The 20,048-nt window shown below is 38.3% G+C and overlaps 1 protein-coding gene and 1 long non-coding RNA gene across 8 annotated transcripts in view; both read right to left on the bottom strand.

The window, feature by feature from the left end:
• VPS8 (VPS8 subunit of CORVET complex) overlaps positions 1-20,048 on the bottom strand; it is a 291,235-nt gene that overhangs the window by 210,415 nt on the left and 60,772 nt on the right. The gene's annotated exons all lie outside the window — the stretch shown is intronic.
• LOC133245984 (uncharacterized) lies at positions 1,044-20,034 on the bottom strand. The gene is made up of 2 exons (XR_009735835.1): positions 17,522-20,034; positions 1,044-17,415 (listed from the first exon to the last, which is right to left on the bottom strand). It is a non-coding gene; the product is annotated as an uncharacterized LOC133245984 (long non-coding RNA).

A 20,048-nucleotide genomic window follows, 5' to 3' on the forward strand; every position in this document is an offset into this window, starting at 1 on the left:
GACAAAAAAACACCTGGCTAGCCTCAGATTTTCCCACAGTAGTATTCGATGATAGAAGATAACAGAACAACATTTTCAAGATCCTTAAAGAAAGGCAAAATGCTTTTCAATATAAAAGCTAGAAACCAACAATGTGAAGACTCAACAACTCAAAAATCATTGTTCTCTTGAGGCTTCCCTTTTTTTTAACTTCTTCCATATTATTTTACTTTTGGCCAAATCTTAACCAAATAGCCTCCATATCTGGAAAAAAAAGATGTGTCTTTTATTAAACATTTGTCACCTTCTGTTTAGAAGCCTATCATTTTATAGCCAAGAATGTGAAGCATATTCTTCTTCATGAAAGTAATATGAATTCAAAGAACATTTGAAAAATACATAAAGACATTTTAAAAGATAAAATGCCCTCCATAATTTTACCACTAAGAGAAAATATTATTTAAAATGATTATATTTCTTTGCCTTTTTCTAATCATTTAGCATAATTAAGATATCAGTTGTTCTCAAAGTGTGACTCATAAGAGGACCACAGGAGGTCTTCAAGACTCAAGAGTTTTGTGAAGTCAAACATTTTCCTGATATTATAATCTTAATAATAATATGAAGATTTCACTTTTATTATTCAGCATATTCACATTTGCAAATATAATGCAACAAGGGTCAGTTAAACTGCTGTCTTCTTAGCCCAAATCCAAGCAGTGGAACCAATCTATACTAGCAGTCATCATATTCTTCATAGTCATACCCTTAGAGGAAAGGGAAAAAAATTCCATTTTCACTCAAGATTACCCTTAGGGGATTCCTCGGTGGTCCAGTGGTTAAGAATTCGCCTACCAATGCAGGTGGACATGGGTTTGATCCCTGGTCAGGAAAGATCCCACATACCACAGGATAGCTAAGCCCACCGCCGTATCAGGAGGAACCACCACAATAAGAAGCAGGCACATGGCAACTACAGAGGAGCCCCAACTCACCGCAACTAGAGAAAGGCCGTGAGCAACAACAAAGACTCAGTGCAGTCAAAAAAACAAACAAAGACTGTCTTTGATGAAGCAGTGCTTTTTATTAATTTTATTAAATCTCAACCTTCAAGGTACATTAAAAAAAAATTGTGTGTGATGAAACAAGAAATAGGACTAAAGCACTTCTGTTGCACAGCAAAGCACTACAGTTGTCTCAACAAAACCACTTGTGCGACTGAGTTGTGAGCTGAACCAATCACCTCTATCATGGAGTACGATGATTGACAGAAAAAGATATCTGTTCAGACTTGAGTGTATGACGAAAACTTTTTCAGAAATGGAACACAGTAAAGCTGTCACTTTAAGGGAAAAAAGGAACATGTTGCTAATGATTAAAATTCAAGCTTTCAACTGAAAATAAGAATTTTGGAAATCATATAGCCACCACTGTGAGCTTTACAGCTTCAGGGTAAAGACTTCACTGGTGAAACTGGAGGTGATTCATTAGCCCTTGGTTTGTTTTTTTTTTGGCCTCATGGCGTGGCTTATGGAATCTGTTTCCCTAACAGGAATTGAGCCTGGGCCCCCTCGACAGTGAGAGTGCGGAGTCCTAACCACTGGACCACCAGGGAATTAGTCTTTCTTGAAGGAACAGATTCAGCAGCCAAGAAAATGACTGGGAAAACTATAGCAAAAGCACTGGCGATCAGCAGGAACTACATTTAACTTAAAAAGTAAGCCTAAAACAAACAGATACCCTGACAGTAAGGAAAAGACTTACATGAAGACAAATTGGGAGGAGAAAGAAAAAAAGAAGGTTGGAGGGAGATTAAGTGGCTTCATCTGCATATTGGTAGTCAAAACACATCCTTTAAAACTCACAAACTTAGAAGTAGAAACATTTTTAACAGTATAAAAGATAATGGTTAAAATCTGGTACAGAGGAGGGATTGAGGAGGAAGAATAAAGAAAATTACGCTAAGGAGGAAGAATAAAGAAAATTGTGCTAAATTTAATAACAGAAAGGACCAATGCCTTCCCCCCCACCAAAAAATAGAGGATGACGAGAACTATACAATACTATAATTACAAAGGTAATCACTGGAATAAAAGACACAATCTTAAATATCAGAAGTACAGTAAAGTGGTAAAAGGTTTTCTTTTAAAAAAATAAAAACAAAAAATATTTGTTTTAATCCACCTAAGATTTTCAGATTGAAATCTGAAAAAAGCAAAAATCTAAAATCTTAAAAAAAAAGCCAACCCTCAAACTCCATGCAAAGAAAAACAGGATTGTGATCAGATTAAATGTTGTTTATCAGCTAAAGTAAAATTCAGGCTAAAATGGTATTAAGTGAGTAAATAAACCATCATGAAGATCAATTTCCTATTTCTATATGCCAAATTACAACATGATACGTTCTATATTAGACAGTGCTAATGCTCCTAAGGCTTAGAAGATGGAAGGAAAAAGAGAGAAAAGAGTGCTGTAACAGGGCACTGTCCACGAGAAGCTGGGGTGATGAAAAACGAGTAAGGATTTAGGATATTTAACAATTTTAAAAATCTGACTGATAATGAACTATTTATTCTCTGTGAAAACACACAAAATACTATATTTCAAGTGCTGATGGAACAGTGGGAGCAATGAGAAGTGATCATACATTGGGCCACAGACACACCCAAAAAAACCCTAAATAATCTTCAAAATGTAGAATTAGTACACAAAACATTATCTGATCCCAATACAAAAAAACTAGAAAGGAATCATATATCAGAAAATAAATGTTCTTTCCACCTAAAAAATAAACTTTCTCTAAAACTCTTCAAAGAAGGAATACTAATCACATTTGAAGATTATAAAGTCAATAATGACAGTGGTACATACTGAATTGACTCTTTACTGACTGAGCCACCAGGGAAACCCACGAATACCACTCCGGTATGGAACTACCTGACCCAGGAAATGAACCAGGGTCTCCTGCATTGCAGGTAGATTCTTTACCAGCTGAGCTACCAGGGAAGCCCACTGAATTGATAGCTTTAAAGAAATCTATAAATTGACATTTTTAGAACTCCAACATCAGCAAAACATACATTTTTCTTAAACACACAGGACATTTACTAAGATAAATTATGTATTTTAGGCCATAAAGCAAGTTTCAAATTTAAAAAGATTCAAGTCATACAAAGTATGTTCTCAGACCACAATGAAATTAAATCAGAAATTAACAAAATAAGTAACAACAGAGATGACATCACTATAGATTCTCCAGATATGAAAAGGGTAATGAAAATGTCATGAGTTGTTGAGAATGATGAAACTTAGATGAAATGGCTGCATTTCTTTAAAGATAGAAAATATCAATGCTCACTCAAATAGAAATAGAACTACATAACCTTCTAAGAAAATGTACTTTAAAATTTTCCTACAAAGAAAACTCAAGACTTTGATACTTTCAATGGTAAATTTTATCAAACATTTAAGGAATAAATAATATCAAGTATTATAATAATTATTATTAAAATCAACTCTTCCATAACACTGAAAAGGAGGTAATAATTCACAATTCTATGAAGTCAGTATAACCCAACACCAAAACCACACAAAGGCATCACAAGAAAACAAAACAGATTACCATTCTTTATGAACACAGATATTCACATTAGAAAGGATAATATCTCATAACCAAGCAGATTTACCTAAGGAATGTAAGTTGGTTTAAAACTCAAAAAATCAATATAAATCACCTGATTAACAATGAACTATGGACAGAGGTTCGTGACATTGTACAGGAGACAGGGATCAAGACCATCCCCAAAAAAAGAAATGCAAAAAAGCAAAATGGCTGTCTGAGGAGGCCTTACAAATAGCTGTGAAAAGAAGAGAAGCCAAAAGCAAAGGAGAAAGGGAAAGATATACTCATTTGAATGCAGAGTTTCAAAGAATAGCAGGGAGAGATAAGAAAGCCTTCCTTAGTGATCAGTGCAAAGAAATAGAGGAAAACAATAAAGTGGGAAAGACTAGAGATCTCTTCAAGAAAATGAGAGATACCAAGGGAACATTTCATGCAAAGATGGGCTCAATAAAGGACAGAAATGGTATGGATCTAACAGAAGCAGAAGATATTAAGACGAGGTGGCAAGAATACACAGAAGAACTGTACAAAAAGATCTTCATGACCCAGATAATCATGATGGTGTGATCACTCACCTAGAGCCAGGAACATGAAGTCAAGTGGGCCTTAGGAAACACACTACCAACAAAGCTACTGGAGGTGATGGAATTCCAGTTGAGCTATTTCAAATCCTGAAAGATGATGCTGTGAAAGTGCTGCACTCAATATGCCAGCAAATTTGGAAAACTCAGCAGTGGCCACAGGACTGGAAAAGGTCAGTTTTCATTCCAATCCCTAAGAAAGGCAATGCCAAAGAATGCTCAAACTACTGCACAATCGCACTCATCTCACACACTAGTAAAGTAATGCTCCAAATTCTCCAAGCCAGGCTTCACCAATACATGAACCATGAACTTCCAGATGTTCAGGCTGGTTTTAGAAAAGGCAGAGGAACCAGAGATCAAATTGCAAATATCCGTTGGATCACTGAAAAAGCAAGAGAGTTCCAGAAAAACATCTATTTCTGCTTTATTGACTATGCCAAAGCCATTGACTGTGTGGATCATAATAAACTGTGGAAAATTCTGAAAGAGATGGGAATACCAGACCACCTGACCTGTGTCTGGAGAAATCTGTATGCAGGTCAGGAAGCAACAGTTAGAACTGGACATAAAACAACAGACGGATTCCAAATAAGAAAAGGAGTATGTCAAGGCTGTATATTGTCACCCTGCTTATTTAACTTGTATGCAGAGTACATCATGAGAAATGCTGGGCTGGAGGAAGCACAAGCTGGAATCAAGATTGCCAGGAGAAATATTAATAACCTCAGATACGCAGATGACACCACCCTTATGGCAGAAAGCAAAGAAGAACTAAAGAGCCTCTTGATGAAAGTGAAAGAGGAGAGTGAAAAAGTTGGCTTAAAGCTCAACATTCAGAAAACGAAGATCATGGCATCTGGTCCCATCACTTCATGGCCAATAGATGGGGAAACAGTGGCTGACTATTTTGGAGGGGTCCAAAATCACTGCAGATGGTGACTGCAGCCATGAAATTTAAAACCGCTTACTCCTTGGAAGGAAAGACATGACCAACCTAGACAGCATATTCAAAAGCAGAGACATTACTTTGCCAACAAAGGTCCGTTTAGTCAAGGCTATGGTTTTTCCAGTGGTCATGTATGGATGTGAGAGTTGGACTATAAAGAAAGCTGAGTGCCAAAGAATTGATGCTTTTGAACTGTGGTGTTGGAGAAGATTCTTGAGAATCCCTTGGACTGCAGGAAGATCCAACCAGTCCATCCTAAAGCAAATCAGTCCTGGGTGTTCATTGGAAGGACTGATATTGAAGCTGAAACTCCAATACTTTGGCCACCTGATGGGAAGAGCTGACTCATCTGAAAAGACCCTGATGCTGGGAAAGATTGAGGGCAGGAGGAGAAGGGGACAATAGAGGATGTGATGGTTGGATGGCATCACTGACTCAATGGACATGAGTTTTGGTAAACTCCAGGAGTTGGTGATGGACAGGGAGGCCTGGCGTGCTGCAGTTAATGGGGTCACAAAGAGTCGGACACGACTGAGCCACTGAACTGAACTGAATTAACAAATGAAAAAAATCATATCAAACAGTGAATAATGTATATCTGACAAAATTCAACATCCATTCATGAAAAAGAACTCTTAGAAAAATAGAGAGGGAAATTTCCACAACTTGATAAAGAGTATCTGCAACAAATATGCAACTAACATTACACTTAATGGTGAAAAATCAAATGTTTTAACTCTGGGAACAAGGCAAGAATGTCAGCTCTCACCAGTCTTATTCAACAAGGGAAGAAGTTCCAGCCCTAGAAATACTGCCCTGGAAGTTCCAGCCATTGGCAGGGGTGGTATTAGGGGTGGTGGGGGAGAAAGCACAGATTAGGAAGAAAAAAAATAAAACCGTTCCTGTATGTGGATAACATGGTTGTCTACATAGCAGATCCCAAGGAATCTACACAAAACTTCCTAGAACAAAGAAGTGAGTCCAGCAAGATTGCAGGATACAAGATAAACACAAAAACCAACTATATGCTATTAGTGAACACATGGCCACCAAAATAAAAAATTCAATCCTATCTACAGTTGCAAAAGAAAAGAAGGGAGGAGGGGAGGGAAGGCAGGCAGGCAAACTGACTAGGTACACTCTAATAAATCACGTACAGCAATCATACTGGAAGACTCAACATGGTAAAGATGTCAGTTCTGCCCAAATTGATACATATGTATAATATATTGATAATTTCTATCAAAATCCTCAAGATTTTTTTGTACAGACAAGAATATTATAAAATGTATATGGAAAAGGAATTAGAATAGCTGAAATAATTTTGATATGAAAAATAAAGTGGAAGAATCACTTTATCCAATTTCAAGACTTACTGTATATAGCTACAGTAACCAAGACTGTGGCACTGGCAGAAGTACAGACACACAGATCAACACAACAGAAAGGAGAACTGAGAAGTAGACCCACACAAGTACACCCAACTCATTTTTGACAAAGGTGCTAAAGCAATTCACTGGGGGAAAGACAGCTTGTGCCAGAGCACTTGGACATTTAGAGGCCAAAAAATAAAAATAAACCTTCAATCTAAGTCTAAGTTATGTAAAATTTAATTCAAAATATCACAGATTTAAGTATAAACATGAAGCTGTAGAACTTAAAAAAAAATACACACAGGAAAAAAATCTTCAGGATCCCAGGTTAGGCAAAGAGTTCTCAGACATGATGCCAAAGCATAAAAGAAAAAGAAACTGGACTTCATCAAAATTTAAAACTTTTGCTCTTCAAAAGGCCCTGCTAAAAAGTGTAAAAAGAAAAGTTACTGACTGGAAGAATCATCTATTTGACAAAAAACTAGAATGTAGAATACATTTTTAAAAACAATCTAAAATTATCAAAACGCAAAAGTAAAATGGAAATCTACTTAGAACATAGGCAAAACAAACAAAATTTGACAGAAGTTAAACCACAATGAAGTATCACTACATATCTATCAGAATAGCAAAAATAAAATTGAGAGTGACTTCACCAAATACTGGTGAGGACATGGACAAACTAGATCATTCATATATTGTTGCTGAAAACATAAAATGGTACAACCACTCTGGAAAACAATTTGGTAGTTTCTTAAAAAAAAATTAAATATGCAGCTATTGTATAATCCAGCAATTGCACTCTTGAACATTTCTCCCAGAGAAATGAAGAAAGCTTATACAAACTTATATACAAAAGTTTATAGCAGCTTTATTTTTAACAGCCCCAAGCTGGAAACAATGTAGACATCCTTCAACAAGTGAATGGTTAATCAGACTGTGCTATGTCCATCCACACTATGGAATACAACTCAGCAATAAAAAGCAACAAACTACTGACAGATACAACCACCTAGATGAATCCCTAAAGAATTCAGTTGAATTTAACAAGGTCAATTCCCAGTGGTTCTTGAAATGACAAAATGATAGAAATGGAGAACAATTAATGGTTGCCAAGGGTTAAGAAATGGGAGTGGGGGGCGGAGAGGAGAGAAGAAGTCATGGCTACAGAAGGGCATAATGAGGGATGCATATGGTGATGATGCTGTTTTTTGGTATCTTTACTTCACTGGTCAATATCCTGGTTAAGTACTTGTACTATAGTTTTGCAAAATGTTCCCACTCGGAAAAACTGAGTTAAGAGTACAATGGATCTATTTACATTAATTTTTGCAACTAAATGTGAATCTACAATGATTCAAGAGCTTCCCAGGTGGTGCTAGTAGTAAAGAACCCCCCTGCCAATTCAGGAGACATAAGAGATGAGGGTTCGATCCCTGGGTCAGGAAGATCCCCTGGAGGTGGGCATGGCAACCCAGTCTGGTATTCTTGCTTAGAGAATCCCATGGACAGAGGAGCCTTGCAAGCTACAGTGTTCACAGGGTCACACAGAGTCGGACACAACTGAAGTGACTTAGCACGCATGTACAATGATCCAAACATTTAAAATTTAATTAAAAGAACATTGCTAATTATTACAGAAATGCAAATCAAAACTACAATGAGATACCACCTTATTCCACCAAGAATAGCTATCATCAAAAAATCCACAAACAATAAATGCTGGAGCGGGTGTGGAGAGAAGGGAACTCTCCTAAACTGTTGGTGAGAATGTAAACAGGTACAGCTACTGTGGAGAACAGTATGAAGGTTCCTTAAAACTAAAAATAGAACTGCCATGTGAACCTGCTGGGCATATATCTGGAGAAAAACATGATCCAAAAGGATACATGCACCCCAGTGTTCACTGCAGCACTGTTTACTGCTAACTGCTAAGTCACTTCAGTCGTGTCCGACTCTGTACGACCCCATAGACAGAAGCCCACCAGGCTCCCCCGTCCTTGGGATTCCCCAGGCAAGAACACTGGAGTGAGTTGCCATTTCCTTCTCCAATGCATGAAAGTGAAGAGTGAAAGTGAAGTTGCTCAGTCGTGTCCGACTCCTAGCGACCCCTGGACTGCAGCCTACCAGGCTCCTCTGTCCATGGGATTTTCCAGGCAAGAGTACTAGAGTGGGGTGCCACTGCCTTCCCCGCAATGTTTACAATAGCCTAGAAATGGAAGCAACTTAAGTATCCATCAATAGATAAATGGCTTTAGAAGATGTGTTTTATATATATAATGGAATACTACTCAGCCATAAAAAAGAACGAAATAATGCCATTTGCAGCAACATGGATGGACACATACACTGTCATACTGAGTGAAGTCAGACAGAGAAGGACAAATAATGACATCCTTTATATGTAGAGTCTAAAAAGAAATGATACAAATGAACTTGCACAACAGAAAGGGACTCACCAACTTAGAAAATGAACTTATGGTTACCAGAGAGAAGAATGAGAGGAAGAGATAGTTAGGGAGTTTGGGGTGGACGTGTACACGCTGTATTTAAAACGCATAACCAACATATACCTACTGTATAGCACGTGGAACTCTGCTAGAGAAAGACCACTTGCAACAATGAAGACACAGCACAGCCAAAAATAAACAAACAGATATATATATACAATTTAAAAAGAAAAAGACCAGTTCTTCTACTGAAGCAAAACCCTCAGTCCTTCCAGCCAGACCTGTCTACATATGCCTCACTATGAGATATTGGGAGATCAAGGACCCACATGCAAACTCCAAGTCCTCCTGCCTGTGCTGTGTGCTGCTTGCTTATTTGATTGTCTTGCAACACAGACACTGTGAGCAACATCTGCTTTAAGCAGGAGATTCCTCTGAGTCTCAAAAGCATACAAGGCCATTCCTGAGAAACAGCTGGACTTCTGGTCTCCAGAATTTTTAAAAAGTAAACATTTTTCTAATCTCTTCCTCAATACAAAGCCCTATAACATGTGAAGAGTTGACTCACTGGAAAAGACTCTGATGCTGGGAGGGATTGGGGGCAAGAGGAGAAGGGGACAACAGACGATGAGATGGCTGGATGGCATCACTGACTCGATGGACGTGAGTCTCAGTGAACTCCGGGAGTTGGTGATGGACAGGGAGGCCTGGCGTGCTGCGATTCACGGAGTCGCAAAGAGTCGGACACGACTGAGCGACTAATCTGATCTGATCTGATAAGTGATCAAGTGACCGAAGAAGATTGTTTCTCTTGTTAGGTATCTGTGTATACTTAAGATTAATTTTAAAAGACAATATGAATATGTGACTTACATGCTGAGCTCACAGAAGACCTAAATTTAAGCATGTCAATTGTCTGAGTGACTGAATAGATCATTTTATTGCATTGTGACTGTCTTACCATCTGCCAACTGAAGATATAATCTCTGGCTTTCCCTATTTCATGGGGATGATGTGAAAAGAAATGAGATAGTAGATGCAGATTCCTTTGCAATATAACTAGAGCAATATAATTCTCATAATTTATATTCTAAAAATCAATCAGGCAATAAAAAATGCATTGTTTGATAATGATTCAAAATCTTAATTAAAGTCTAGAATATATATGTACACCAAAGCAGATACACATACCTAAACACACACACACATCTCAGATAGAAAGATCAACAGATCAATCCATCTCTGCAGGCGCTCAGAATTAAACAGCTGGTATTCCAGTATTAGTACACAAACACCGTGAACAGCTATATATAAATAGCTCTCTGTATGCGTAAGTGTGTATATGTATTTTTCCTTCTTTTTTCTTTTCAGATATAATTATAACAAAATAACCTCGTAAGGAAAAAAATCTGACTCCCTAGAACCAACATTTTTAAACAAGCCTCAGAGACAAAGCAGTGTGCTGGACACCAGTACTGTTTTTCCTTCTTCGAATCATTTCAGGGAAGCATGAATTAGACAAGGAAAGCTCTACTGCTTCATCCTACATTTAGCTTTTAGTCCCTGTCCACTCTTTGGCATGAACTCTTAATACAAAAATAAATGCCAACGGCTGCAATAACAAAGGCTCTGAATGTTCTTATTGACATGGAAATGTAAAATGAAACTGGGAAGGGAGCCTGGTAATGATTAACGTAAGGTTTCACTTTAAAGATATTTTTAAATTATGTAACTTTTCAAATCTTTTTAAGGTTGATTCATATTTTTTAAATGCTTTGGGTTTATTTATTTAACCTCTACTCTGTAACATGAACAAACAAAGATAAATGTAGCAAGATAAAATAACCAAAAATACATGAAAATGCTTCCACAGTTCACTTGGCAGCTTTAGAGTTGGAGAACACTGTTAACAGAGAACTCAGAAACCAGAAAAGCCAAAGGGACAGACTGTTTCTGGAGTTGTTAACTGTGTTGAATACTACTGAGGATGAATAAGATGAGGAATAAAAGGGCCCAAGATCATTCAAATATTATTACTATGATTACCCTAAAATGAAATCATTTGTATTTTCACTTTTATATATGTTTTAGTATCTTCCTAAAACCACATTATTATTTAGGTCTTCTTTATTGCAAAGTGACCTAGCTGACAACATACTGGTCTGAAATTTTCAAAGAATAAACTGCAAGGTGTACAGAATAGGGTCAAGGCTCCTAAGTCAAAGAGGCTGGTGCCTACTGTGGTTTGATTTACTGTACGATACTACACAAGTTATTCAACCTCCCTCTGCGTCTGTTTATACTAGTATGCATCTGTAAAATGGGGATAAATAATAATACCTAATCCTCAAGTGTGTTATCAAGATTAAATGAGATACCTGCCAGGCACATAGCATACAATAATATTAGTCATGACTGTGGACATCTGTGCTGCAAAGGCTAAGTTTTATTCTCAGTTCATACCTCCCAGAGTTAGACTGAAGACAGCTAGGTTTAAAATATATTTCTTAAGGCAAACACAGTATACAAGATAAATTCATGTATTTTAAAAAATTCCTTCAACAAATACTTATCAAAATCAAGGGCACTAAACCAGATTCTGGGAATACAGTGGTGAAAAGATTAAAAAATGGTCTCTGAACTCGTATGAGTCCCTAGCCTTACAAAGTCTAGCTGGGGAAGGCTGACACTGAATGAGTGATTTACATGACAATTTTACAAAGAAATGAATCTGACAATCTGGAAGTCAGAGGAAGTGATGTTTAAGCTGGCACCTGAAAATACACAGGAGCTAAAAAACAAAAAAAGTGGGGGGGGTGCACATTTTTTATGCATAGAACACACCATAGGCAAAGGCTCTGAGTCAAGAAAGAACAGGAATACCAAGGATCTGAAAAGAACTCTGAAGTATGAAAGGGATACAGAGAATTACAGGAATACAGGCAGGGACAGTACACAGAGCCCTAGAAACCGCCTGGGAATTCAGTCTTTACTGTGAAATGAGAAGCCCTTAAGATATTTTAAAATCCTGAGTCTCATGTCTATATGTAATACATTTCTCTCTGGCTGCTGTGTGGAAAAATGCTCTCTAAAGTACAATAAGACTATGTACAGGAAGATCAATGCAGAGGCTATGGTAATATACCAAGAGAAGACTGATGGTGATGTGGAACAGGCCAGTGGTAGACTAGACAGAATGATTAAATTGGAGGAATAGTCAAGACGCAGGAAAGGAAACAAGTCAAAGACAAGAATCATTCAATTTACTTTAGGTGGACATGGATCCAATCACTAAAACAGGGGTCATCAGATAAGGTTTTGAGAGGAAATGTTTGGAGCCTAGTAGGCTGCCATCTATGGGGTTGCACAGAGTCGGATACAACTGACATGACTTAGCAGCAGTAGCAGTTCATGAGTTTGAAAGTGAAAATATTAGTCTTCAGTCATGTCTGACTCTTTGCGACCCCATGGACTGTAGCCGACCAGGCTCCTCTGTCAATGGAATTCTCCAGGCAGGAATACTGGAATGGGTTGCCCTTTCCTTTTCCAGGGGATCTTCCTGACCCAGGGATCAAACCCGGGTCTCCTACACTGCAGGCAGATTCTTTACCATCTGAGGCACCAGAGAAAACCCTCATGAGTTTGAGGTACCTATAAAACATCCAAGTGAAGATGTAAATAGACAACTTAACTATAGGGATCTTGGAACTCAGAACAACTTAGGTTGGAGGTAATAGTAAGATAGCTATTTACCTATGTCACAAGATAAAGTAATGATTCTTAAACTTCCAACATGCTGATGAATCATATCTCAGGGGCTGAATTCAAATCCTGGTCACCAATTTCAGAGAGTCTAACTCAGCAGAACAGGGAAATAACTCAAGAAAGGCATTTTTAACAAATACTCTCAAGTGACAGACAATATCTTGAGAACGAACAAAGACATTAGTAGCAAGAGAGAGAGGGAAAAAACCTGGAATGTATGATACCAGAGAAGCCATTGAGACAGACTGTTTCCAGAGTTGTTAACTGTGTTGATTGCTACTAAGGACCAATAAGATGAGGAATAAAAGGGCCCACAGAACTCAGACAAGGAATGGGAGGGAGGTGAGGAGACGAAGACAGCTATGTGTGGCTCTGTTGAGACTGTACAAACAAGAGGCATAATAAGACTCTGGGAGATGGCGTGGGGCAAAGAAGGGATTTGTTTGTTGTCCGACTTTGTTTTTAGGAGCTTCCCTGGCAGCTCAGACAGTAAAGAATCTGCCTGTAATGTAGGAGACCCAGGTTAGATCCCTGGGTCGGGAAGATTCCCTGGAGAAGGGAATGGCAACCTACTCCAGTATTCTTGCCTGGAAATCCCATGGAGAGAGGAGCCTGGCTGGCTACAGTCCACAGGGTCGCAAAAGTCAGACACGACTGAGCAACTAACACTTTCACACTTTGTTTTGGGGATAAGAAAGACAGCCTGAAGAAAAGGCAAGGTTCAAGATGTATGAGACAAGAGAACACTTTAATTCTCTTTAATCTTACTAGCTATTGTACAAATAAATTATAATTATAGGTTCAAACCTTTCTTAGATAAATAAAAGCCAAAGCCTATCAAAAACATCATGAGATCCAAAAGCTATCTTCTGTAGTTAAGACAGGGCAAATATTGATTGATCTTTGGAGGAAAGCAAAAATACTGAATGGTATTATATATTCTGATTCTAAGGAAAAGGTGAGGCTCCTCCTCAAAGGTAAAGATTAAAACTGAGACAGCAGACATGAGTGCCACCTGCTGGTAAAATGTAAATGCTCAGTTTGTTTCTTTTTTTTTTTGGCCATGCCACAGGGCATGTGGGATCTTTGTTCCCCAACCAGGGATCAGACCTGCACCACCTGCATTGCAAGTGTAGAGTCTTAACCAATGGACCACCAAGGAGGTCCCAATGCTCAGTATTCTGACTGAGATAGAATCTAGTCTCAGGAATTTCAACTAATTGGATTACTGGTTACCTGTTTCCAATGAGTTTCTTGATAAAGATAATGAAGTCTCAGATCTTCCCACCCAGCAAAACAAAGTCTTTTATAAACACTCCTGTTTCAATGTTATTCTCTCAAATCATCCCACCTTCGCCTTCTGAAACATGTACATTACCTTATGTAAAATAGATGACCAGTGCAAGTTCTATACATGAAGCAGGGAACCCAAAGCTGGTGCTCTGGGACAACCCAGAGGGATGGGGTAGGGAGGGAGATGGGAGAGGGGTTCAGGATGGGGTGACACATGTACACCTGTGGCTGATTCATGTTGATGTATTGTAATAATCCTCCAATTAGAATAAATTAATTGATCAAAAAAAAAAATCTCCTAGTTAGCTGGTCATCATCCCTTTACTTCAATACATTCGACAGTAGGAGGCACACAGTCCAAGACTTATTACATAATCATTAGACCATTTAAAACTGAACTAGACCTTCTACCCACTTATGGGCTTCCCTGATAGCTCAGTTGGTAAAGAATCTGCCTGCAATGCAGGAGACCTGGGTTGGGAAGATCCCCTGGAGAAGGGAAAGGCTACTCCAGTATTCTGGCCTAGAGAATTCCATGGACTGTATAGTCCGTGGGGTTGCAAAGAGTCGGACACAACCGAATGACTTTCACTTTCACATACTAGCCTTGCCTCTGCTGCAGTACAATAAATCTCCCTATGGTAGTCCTTCACTATCTGAAAGCAGATAGTGCTTTCAGAGATCTGAAACTTATATATATACTTATATCTGAAACTTATACCATATCTGCACTTACTTTCTCCCTAGATTAAACAACTCTGGTATTTTTTTTTTAACTGTTGATTTTAAAACCTCCCACCAGCCGAGTTGTTGGATAAAAGCTGGTCCGTCAATAGTCCATAAACTATCTTATTTAGTTTTTATTTTCAACACATGGCCCAGTGGTACTATCACTTTCCTCTATCTGGGTCTTAATACACAGTTGACTCATGCTAAGTTCATGGTCAACTAAAATCCTGTCCAGCTAGATTTCCCCAATCCAGGATGCATTCAACTTAATTATTTGAATCCAGTGCGAGTCTTGATGTCTATCCTTGCTAAATTTCACCTCATAACAATTTTGATTGCACTTTGTCAAGATCATTTTGGACCCTGATTCTTGGTTCTATCCAAATTCGACAAGCCACTCAATAAATCTTCATCCAAATCAATGATAAAAACTTGGATATGAAAGAGCCCTAGAAAGTAATTAATACTAGGCCTGCAAGAATACTCTTTGGGGTAGGAATGTTTCTCATCTGTAAATCTACTATTTACTAATCCATCTCAGCAATGAGAGTAATGAAAAACTAAGGCAAATGCTTTAACAAAATCAAGATGTTATGTAATAAGCATTGCATGAATGTAGTGTCCTCACATTCCTTTCAAAAGTGCCATTTTTATGAGTTTAGCAAGGTTGTTCTTAAGTGAACTCATGGAAAATGTTCACAAACCACAATGGGGTTACAGTGGATAGTTCCTACATCCACTTTTCTTCTACAAAATTACACTGTAAGAGTTAACCTATTTTACTATTTTATGATTAAATATTTACAATTTAACACTTAAAACAGTAGATTTGTGGCCATTTGTGCATGTATTTTACTCATCCTAATGGGCTAAAGATCACCTTTTTCAAAAGTATAGTCCTCTTGAGTGAAATAAGCTATGTCTTCTCTGCTTAGGCATCCATGCTTAAGCAAGTGTGCCTTATTTGAAAACTGATCCAAAGTTACTTACAAATTATTTAGATAGCTCTGACTATTCAAATAGGACCATGGGTTATAATTCCACTGGGTCTTGAGATCTGAACAATCATAATGTAACTATATGAAACATCTGCTGGGCTTCAGCCTGTTTCTTTAATATATTTATCTTGACTTTTCCATTTTAAAGACCACTCTCTGCGCTCATGAAAATAGAAGCAAAACCAGAAGTGTTGCTCCAGGGTAGAGTGCAGCATTCCAGATGTGGACTCCAAAGTCCCAGTACTGGATTCTAATCCCAGCTCTATTGTTCACTAGCTATGTGATCTGCAACAGGTGATTTAACCTCTCTGTGCCTTGGTCTCACTCATAAATGTGAATAATGACAAAACCTACCTTGTAGAATTACAGGAATTAAATAAGTTAACATGTGTAAATGGTTTGTAATGGTGTCTGCCACACAGTAAGCACTGAATACTTTAGATGTTTGCTATAATTATCATTCCTGATCGTCTACTATCATCACCCCTTCTCACTCATCCTTTCCCTGAACTTGCTCTGAAAATAACAATACAGTACAATGGTTACTTAAGAGCTGGGTTTTGAAGTCAGAATAACCTGGACTGGAGTTTCTGACCCCACACTTAATCAGCAATATTACCTTCAGAAGTCACTTAACCTCTCTCAGCCTAAACTTTCTCTTCTATAATATGAGGATAATAACAGGATCTACTTCATAGGGTTGTTGCAGGAATTAAACAAAAATGAATGCCACACTCTTCACGTAGTACTTGGCATGTAATACACATATTAGGTTCAGATCAGATCAGATCAGTCACTCAGTTGTGTCCAACTCTTTCTGACCCCATGAATCGCAGCACGCCAGGCCTCCCTGTCCATCACCAACTCCCAGAGTTCACTCAAACTCACGTCCATTGAGTCGGTGATGCCATCCAGCCATCTCATCCTCTGTCGTCCCCTTCTCCTCTTGCCCCCAATCCCTCCCAGCATCAGAGTCTTTTCCAATGAGTCAACTCTTCGCATGAGGTGGCCAAAGTATTGGAGTTTCAGCTTTAGCATCATTCCTTCCAAAGAAATCCCAGGGCTGATCTCCTTCAGAATGGACTGGTTGGATCTCCTTGCAGTCCAAGGGACTCTCAAGAGTCTTCTCCAACACCACAGGTCAAAAGCATCAATTCTTCGGCGCTCAGCCTTCTTCACAGTCCAACTCTCACATCCATACATGACCACAGGAAAAACCATAGCCTTGACTAGACGGACCTTTGTTGGCAAAGTAATGTCTCTGCTTTTGAATATGCTATCTAGGTTGGTCATAACTTTCCTTCCAAGGAGTAAGCGTCTTAATTTCATGGCTGCAGTCACCATCTGTAATGATTTTGGAGCCCAGAAAAATAAAGTCTGACACTGTTTCCACTGTTTCCCCATCTATTTCCCATGAAGTTAATCTTTGTCAAAATCCCTCCGTATCCTTTAGTATTTTGGTAGGTACAATCTGGACCATACGAGTCTCTTTTCTGATAGTCATATAGATTCTTCATGCTTTTGACAAATATCTTTGGTTATCGACCTCTCTCCAACTTTGGTAGATGTTCTGTGTTTTATAGATATACTTCTCTCAACATTCTTCCCCATTTCCTTTCTCCTTGGACTGTTTGTGGTTATTGTGTCAACATTTAAGAAATTTCCTGTTCTTCGATCTTATGGTTGCCGGGGGGGAGGGATGGGGAGAAAGGACAGTTAGGGAGTTTGGGATATGCATGTACACACTGCTATATTTAAAATGAATAACCAACAAGCACCTACTGTATAGCACACGGAACTCTGCTCAATGTTATCTGGCAGCCTGGAAGAGAGGAGAGTTTGGGGAAGAATGGATACATGCATATGTATGGTTGAGTACCTTTGCTGTTCATCTGAAACTGTCACAACATTGTTAATTGGCTTTACCCCAATACAAAACTGGAGAAGGCAATGGAACCCCACTCCAGTTCTTGCCTGGAAAATCCCATGGACAGAGGAGCCTGGTGGGCTGCAGTCCATGGGATTACTAAGGGTCGGACACAACTGAGCGACTTCACTTTGACTTTTCACTTTTATGCATTGGAGAAGGAAATGGCAACCCACTCCAGTATTCTTGCCTAGAGAATCCCCGGGATGGGAGAGCCTGGTGGGCTGCCGTCTATGGGGTCACACAGGGTCGGACACGATTGAAGCGACTTAGCAGCAGCAGCAATACAAAATAAAAAGTTAAAAAAAAAAAATTCCTGTTCTTTGTGAATCTATTAGTATTTAGGGGTATATTAGTATTTTGGCCTATAACCATGAGACTGTTCCCATATTTGTTTTGCTGAAATATCTGCTTTCTAAAATACAGGATTCACAATGTTATTTTTCCTCATGAGATGTTATTATAACCTTTAAAATAATGAGATAATTTTTCTATCAGTAGTTTATCCCTTCTACTTCCCCAATCATTGATAAAAAGTAAATTCAGAATGATGATTCCCACCACTGTTATCTTTACTGCCTATGAGGCTAAGTGATTAATAAATCAAAATTTTATTAGATATTCTTTTAGCAGAATTAAACTTCTGACAAATATCTAGGTGGTTAAAGAAAACATTACTACCATGATTTGTTTCTCAGTAAATTTTAAAATCTGTTTTAGAAACCATCATCTACAGTCCCTGTCATGCTGATTCCTTAATATTTCTCTGTCAGAATATCACTTTTCATTCCTTTTTTCTTTTATAGCTCTCTACCAGGTTCTTCCCCAACAAAGTAGTTTCCACCTTATGTGTATATTCACACGCATGCCATGTGTACACACGCACACACACACACATCCTCCTCATTAACCCCTCTAAGCATGCCCTATTGGATGTTCCTTTTCACCAAAGTACACCTTCCAACAACCAGAGTTCTTACATGAATACCATCCTACCACTTCTTGATAACAGATATTCTCTTGTTAAAATGCTGAGTTTGCTTTTCTCTATATACTGTAGTGATATACAAAATCATTTATATACCAGGTACTATTCCTAAATAGTTCTGTCCCCAAATGCTTTCTCTCTGCCATATGTTTTCCTCCTAGCTTATCTATTTCTATAACCTTATATAAGCTCCTTTCTCTTCTTCACTACAAATTCAGTGAGCCACAAGGTAATAAATGTTACTTTGCTAGAAGCCCACTACTATGGCATTCAATAGTACAGTTCAGGAAACCAAATCCTGCTCTGATACCCTCCAACTGTTCACTGCCGTATCTACTCTTGTCTTCCAAAGTTAAGAGCATCAAATGCAAACATAAAAACATATGAGCTGTGTCTGCTCCTCCAACTCCAAAACCCTATATTTCTTCTAAATATGTCCAGTAATGTGCATAAGAAAAGTTATTTTGACTAGACTATTAACTTCAAGATAACAAGGAGCACACATCTTTTGCACACTATCGTCCAGTGCCTAGAACATATTAGACCAGAGGCTGCACACTTTGACCCATGGGCCAAGTCCTGTCCACAGCCTGTTTTTGAATGGCTCCCAGCTACGAATGGTTTTTACATTTCTAAAGTGTTGTTTAAAAACAAGTAAAAAAAAAAAATCACATGGACGAACGTGTGACAGGGACCATATGTACCCCACAAAGCTTAAATTTTACCATCTGGCCCTTTTTAGAAAATGTTTGCTGACTGCTATACCAGACCCTCAAATATTTGTTGAGAGAGGAGACAGGGGGAGGGGAGCAAGACCTCAGAGTGAAGAAGAAGAAACAGATTCCCAACAAATATACTTTGAGATGATTGCAAATGGTAAATACTCTCATAATAAACACTGTGCAGATCTTTAAATCATTCCTTGACTTCTATTTTCAGAGTTTCAAGAGAAACTGAAGGTTTTTTATTAGTATATTTAAGAGATCATAATTTTTTGGCAATGTACCTATTCTTGAATCACAGGTGCTCCTAAGAGAACTAAATTTAAACCTTGGTAGTCCACTTGTCCAACAAGTCAACAGAAGTGTTAGTCATCAGCAAGGTGTAAGGCGTCAATTCACAGGTATGCACCCTCATACACACATCTGTTCCTTCCATGAAGCACCAAGTACCTAAGCACTGACACCCCACAACATTTTACTCATCTGTTCCCATGTGTCTGTACACCTGTTACTTCAAATTTTAATAACTGAGATGTTCCACAAACCCTGTAATAAATCTCTGAATACTGAAAAATGTTTAAGCAAAAGATGAAAGTTCCATTCTCAAATAATATCAAAGACCAGTACTAGACCTGTTCATAGTAATGTCTATTAGAAGCACTTGCAAATGTG

The sequence above is a fragment of the Bos javanicus genome, chromosome 1 (genome assembly GCF_032452875.1).
Source record: "Bos javanicus breed banteng chromosome 1, ARS-OSU_banteng_1.0, whole genome shotgun sequence".
Classification (NCBI taxonomy): Eukaryota; Metazoa; Chordata; class Mammalia; order Artiodactyla; family Bovidae; genus Bos; species Bos javanicus.